This window comes from Ammospiza nelsoni, chromosome Z, assembly GCF_027579445.1.
Source record: "Ammospiza nelsoni isolate bAmmNel1 chromosome Z, bAmmNel1.pri, whole genome shotgun sequence".
Classification (NCBI taxonomy): Eukaryota; Metazoa; Chordata; class Aves; order Passeriformes; family Passerellidae; genus Ammospiza; species Ammospiza nelsoni.
In genome coordinates this window covers 62130081-62136803 of record NC_080669.1, presented here as the reverse complement: position 1 = coordinate 62136803, position 6723 = coordinate 62130081, and positions in this window count along the sequence as shown.

The window sequence follows — 6723 nt, the reverse complement described above, 5'->3', positions numbered from 1 at the left end:
GTTTACAAGGCACAAGAGATGCTGCCTCAAAGTACATAACTCCTGTTGCCATAACTATTGCTGATATAATGGATGTGTTCATTAAAACCAGAGGATTATTTGTTTATCCATCTTTCTCTATTGCAGGCTCTATTGCAGGCTCTTCCTCGGAGGAGGGAGGGGCAGCTTCTTTTCAATACAAATTTATAGTACACACCTTTTTTTTTTTGCCCAGTCAGAGAAATATTAAAGCATTGCTTTATTGATTGCTAACCAGCAGTCTGCTCCCCACTGGGAAAACAAACTTCTCCAAACTGCTTGCAAACAGCCCTGCAGAATCCAGAAGGGAAGGAAATGCGCATACATGCATTTTTAGGCTCCCATCAGGCCTTGGGAGTGGCACACATTGAGTCTTTGTCTGCAAGGCGTGCTGCTTTCCCCGGCAGGGCCATTACCAAGGCTCCTCCTTATGTGTTCAGCTAGGCTGCTGGAAAACTCATCCTGCACAAGAAATGAGGTGTGAAAGTTGCCTGAGAAGGAAGAAGAGGAACTGTCACACCTGACCACAACATCCATTACCCATCCCCTGCTCTGGCTGCAGGGAAGGGGTGAAGGGACCTGGAAACAGGGAGACATGTTGAGCCTGAGTGAATGAGTGAGCTGAGAAAGGTGCTTTACATTTTGTCTTTACTGCTCACTTTCCAAACTTACTGGAATGGTAAGAAATTAAAGTAATTTTCCCCAGGTGGCACCTGGCTTGTTTCCGATGGTGACTGGTGACTGATCTCCCTTTGTCTCCATCCATAACAGTTTTCCTTCTTATTAGGTACCAACATCCCCTTGGTGAGGAGGAGTGAGCACTTGGTAGCCAGGTGAAGTTGGTGCATCAGAGCCCCATGGGCACCTGACCTCAGGATGAGGTTCCAGAGCTCCTGCCCTGTCACTACACACACAGAGTTCTCTCTCCATGCACTACTGAAATTCCAGCATGTGACCATGTGCAGCAACATGAGGAAAGATACCAGGAATACAACAGTAGCAGTACCAGACAACTAATAATAACCAAGCAGATATAGCATCTCTCCATGGGCTCTTCACGGCTTGCTTCCAAATGGTGAGGCCACGGGTGGCTGGGGAAGGCTGCCAACAAGATGACATCTTCACAGGTCATGCTAAAGGCTTCATCACAGCTCTGTGCTCCTAGAAATGAGCAAGGGATGGATTTTCACAGACTGGTATTTCTGGATGGGCTTCAACTTAATTTTTTTCTTCATTAATACTACCTGAGGAGTGAGATCATGACTCAGGTTTGATACACAGTGTGCATTTATCTCCAGAAGATGCTGCTCCTGGTGTCCTCAGGCTGGTGTCATTGCTAGCCTGCCAGAATGAATCACTTGCTAATTTTGGAGCAAATGCACAGAAACAGCCTGGTTTTCAGAAGGTGCAGATCCAGTGTCGGGCCACTGAGAGCAAGCGTGCTGGCAAGCATCCTGCAGGCACAGTGTGGGTGGTAAGTGAGCTCGCTGTGGTCACTTTGAAATAAACTGTCTTGCTTGGAAAGAGTAACTGCCCTACAGACGTCCATGAAACCTATCCCTAAACTGCATGCTGTCAGAGTTTCCATGCACAACTTCATGTGAGGAAAGATTAATTTATTAAGAGAAGGCAGCTTATAAGATATAAGAATAATGTTTTTCTCCTAGCAAGCATCATCATTTGTAGCCTAAGTATTTCTTTCACCACTGCTGTTATCCTTATCTATTGTAGCTCAATATTTCAGCCATCAGTCATTCAGCCTGTCTTTGGTGTATAACTTTATCCCCCTAAACTTTTCCACATATTCATTTTAATGAAATTTTATCACATGCAGAATTTTTGTCACATCAATATCAAAGCTTAGAATTAGAAAATGTATACACAATTATTTTTAAATTTTTGTTTCCAGTCTGGTTACCCTTTGTGCAGTGAAACTTCCGTGCCTTAGATTCCTGATCACCATGAGGGCAGACCAGGATGGAGCAAATGCAGTGGGTTGGCACAAACAGCTTGGTTGCCAGCTTGCAGGATAAACAGCAAGTGTGCTATTGCAGGCTGGCAAGGTAAGAAGAAAGCCTCAGTGCAACATGGACCAGCTTGGGTTATCTCTAAAGGTCAATCTCAGCATCCAAAACTCTTTTTGTAGTCATAGGTTTGGGGTCAGGGGGAATATTTTCAGCTATTTTCAGTAGGGTTTTTTTTTCCTGTTAGTTTTTGCACTTGCAGGTTAGATACCAGCAGAGGCACAAAACCTCTGCTGGGGCTTTGTGGTCTCTGCTCTCCATTGCCACCAGTGCCTGGTTACAGAGGATGTCTGGAAGACAAAGTTTGCAAACTTGATTCCAGTTAAATGTTCTGCCAAATATTTCCCCTATCTACACATTCCAAAATCAAAATTGGTAGAAATCTCTTCAGATTCTTCTGAGGTTCCTCAGGGGAAAGCAACTCTGTGGAGGTTTGAGCACTAAAGTGATCAGAAAACGTTTCAAGCATGTTAATACTTTGTTCTTAAACACTATGGAAATTCTATTGCAAATCAGCTCCTGGCCAAGTGGTGAGCATGTGTGCTTAATTTGAAGTATTGATTCCATGATTAAGCAGTATCCACAGTATTGATAGATGTCCCTGAATCAGGGCCTTAAAGTATGCAATGGCTCTTCTAATTAGCTACTTCAGTCATTTCACCATGACCTCTTAATTTTGCATGATTGGAGTTTTACTAGTTTATGAAAGAATATAAAAGCATTCAATAAGAAAGCAGGAAACAGTGAATCAATTCACTCCATTCTCATCAGGGGTTTGATCCTGTGATATGCTGAGCATTGACAGTGCTTAGACAGTCAACACAGAGGCCATTGTACAACTTCAGGAAACTTGTCATTAAAGCATACCACAAGGTTCTCTGGTTATCCACATTTTCACACGCCAACAGAAATCTTAATGCAAAAATATAACATTATCATCATTTAGAGGGGTCTTAAGAGACTGGAACATTTAGTATTCAGCAATGAATGCAGAGGACAGACACACTGTAAGTATTAGACAACCCTCCTGCAATATTATTCAAAAGATGGCAGCACTAAGACAAACTCTGAAGAAATATATGGCTGAGTACATTTGTGTTAGGAAGTAAGGAGATGTAGCAGGCATAACTCGTGATAATTTTCAAAGAGGTTGTAGTTCCCATTGATCAGAAAATTGTCAGTTTCAGCACCTCATTCCATCCCAAAAAGCCAGATGAAAAAACTCATTATATCTTGTTTATATTCATACAAATGCAGTAATCAGAAAACAATAATCACAAAGTAGTTTATAAACTGCTGTAATTCCACCCCATAAAATGATACAGATACAATTCAAAGGTTTCCTTTATGTTATTGATAAAGTATTGCTACCTATAAATAAATAAATTGTGTGACATTACTAAACACATATAGTATATGTGACTTTCATGTAACACTGTAGAAAAGTAATTAGCTCAAGGTCACTTGCAGATCAGAATGGCTTAGGAGGATAGTTTAGTCCTGAGCTGTTGACCAGGACAATGAGATTTATATATCCTTGTTTGTAGATACTATGATATTTGTTTAACACATCTGTCTGGATAATATTTGCACTGAACAAGCAGGGAAGAAAGGATGAAAGAGCCAAATGTCAACTATTTTATGTTTGTGTGTACAACAAAAGGGAGAGTTTACAAATGTCAGCAACTTGTATTTGTGTTTCACTCCTTCAAAACATCTTGCAACAAAAAAATTGGATGTGACAAGAAATTAATCCATATTGTGATCTAATTATGGGGGAAATGTAAGATGTCTAAAATATTTAATTGTGAGAAGTGTCTATTAAGCTAACTTTGCAGTGAACTTATAAGATTTTTAAACACATGTGCCAGGTTTGATGTGCCTAAATAGCCAGAATATCCCTGATTTTCTCTTTCAGGGATATACATGGACCACCCAAAAATAATAATTTCTACCTCTTACAATCCAGACCAGGGCCTGGCCAGAGAGTCTTCTTACTGCCATTGACCGCTCACAGGGAAAGGGGCTTTTTCCAGGTAGGCTGGAGAGGGAAGGCGAGTTGGGGCCGGCAGAGCTGGGGCTGCTGTGCTGAGCCACGTCCTTGTGCCAGCCTGGATGCAGAGGGAGTGGTGCCTCCTTCACATGGCCGCGTCTCAGCTTTTGGGAAGTGTTTACACAGAAACTGACGACAGCTGAAAAACCTGGCTTTTTATTTTAAATCTCATTTAACTACCTCACCCCATCTCACTAAACCACCTCTTTGACAGATGACCATTTTGGGCAGTGTTGTTTGGGCACCTACACCACAATCAAAAATCTGTAAATACTTGTTTGCATGCCCTTCTACTAACACAATCTGCTGCTGTGTGTTTTCATATGAAGCTGCAGCAAGGCAATAAGGAAGTGCTCACCCAGGAGACACTCCAGAGAGTTTGCCAAAAATTTAGATAGGCTGAGCCAACGTATGCAAACCAAACTGAACTGTCACAAACACAATTATTGGCACAACAAAGTCATCCCTTATTCACCATGGTCGAGTGATACTCAGATACAATATGGAAATGAAGGAATTTCACTCTGTTCCTATTTGGGGGGTTACCTATCAGCAGTAATTAGGAATACAAAATGGAAGTACAGATATAACAATTAATAAAAATCTGTGTTAGATATCCCTTTCCTCTTGTAATTTGTGATAAGCAGTGCAGGGTTTTAAGCTTAATTCACTGGACACACTTTTCTGGCAAGTCAATGCCTTTAGGACATCTGGGGCTGTGCACATTGTTGTCTCTCCCAGTAAAAACACCCTTGGATCATTACTACCCGCAAAAAGTTCAACAAGAAAGGAAGGAAGGCAAAAGGGAGGGCAGAAACACTCAATACCCTGCTCTTTCTCAGCCCCTCTCTTCCTCATCGTGACCCTGGCTCCTGAGCCTCTGGCCTGGCCTCCCTACCTCCCCCACCATGGGCTGACCCCGAGGGCATCTCCCCATCTTCCCCCCATGCTCCTCACAGCTGGTGGTCACATCTGCACCACCCCTTCCACAGTCCACAGAGGTAAAGAACCAGCCTGATATGGCTCCAGCTGTGAGGCTCCATGGGGTTTTCCTGGATTATCCGTCCCTTTCCCTGCCCCCCCCCCCCCCCCCCGCCAATCAATCTGTGAGCAGCCAGCACAGCTGCATGCACATCTGGCCCCTCAGGGACTGTTGTCTCCCATGCAGCTGTGTAGGGCTGAGCTGGCATCCAGTGCTTCCACCTGGCTTGGAAGTGCCCCATGGACCACCAGTTCAGCAGTTCCAATTCCTTTCCTGTCCAGTCATACTAGCACAAAAATCATCACTACGAGGTCTGAGGTCTGTTTTGCTGGTTTGGGCTTTTTTTGTAGTTTTTTTTTTTTTTTTCCTTTCGTTTATATTTTTTTACAGAGATTTCAAAATTTGGCAAATATTTTACAGCAGTGATGAATTGCTTATTACCAAATGATTTGGTAACTTCCACGTTGTCTTTGATCACTTAATTAAGTTGAGTATATAACTTTTTGGAGAAAAATTAATGAAACTTATTTGCATGTGTATTAAAAATAGGATGTAGTACAAGACTCCAGAAGAAGGGATGATGAATCTTTCCATGTTTTTGGCAAGATGATGTGGCTAGCACCAGGGAAATTCAGAACTGGCTTCATTACTTGGTATCTGTCTTAGATGCTGATGTTTGTGAGAAATTCTTACAAAGAGTATGAGAGTAATTATGGTTTTAATGATTGACTACGGCCAGTTTTCACAAGTGAAAAGGACTACCAGAGGTGGAGGCAATAGAAAACATGGGACTTGGGGTGTCCTATGATTTCATTCTCATACCTCTGATCTAAATGGCAGTCTTCTTTCATCAAGAGGTCATTAGGTCAGCCAAGTGGTTAAGTTCCTAGTTAATTTGTGTCAAGGGGACTGCATGTTTGTACAACCCATCTGAGAATGCCATCAGGTCCCATAGGCTTTCAGACAAATTTTGCTCTTATTTAACTTGGTGTGGAGTAAGAGTAGATTCTTGTCATTAGTGCAATTAATTCAAATATATATCATCATAATCTTCAGCAGCATTCACCTATTCAGAAGCACGCTCTCTATTTTGTGCACATAACTTCCCTTGACATTAACAGGAGGGGATAATAGACATGGAAATGTAAAGAGAGGTTAATACTCTTCCCTGTGACCTTCCCAGAGACATCATATTTTCTCAAGCTGACCTCTCATTATACTGAAAACTGCAAAGAAAAAACCCCACGGTTTCTGTTGCTTTTTTTGTTCACTTCAGAGACTACAGACATCTGCCCTAAGTACATTCTGTTAATAATTATTTTGAATGTATTCTAAAAATCCACATCATTCCCAAAGAGGGGAAAAACACAAAAGAAACCCCAGTTGGTGAGGGAGGACAATGTGCAACATTATAACCAGTGCTGGAGCTGCCTGCCGTGTTTGCCACTCAGAGATAAAAATCATTCCTCACACTTTGAGACAAAAGTAAATGGCAGTTTGCAATGTTAAGGACCCCTGTGGAAATAAGATGAAATGAGACGAGGCTTCCAGACCTGTGAGAAAAATCAATCTGATGGAAAATTGACAAACTTGTTTAACGTGTCGGCACAAGATCCGAGAGTTGACCCGTAGAGACCTCCACTTAG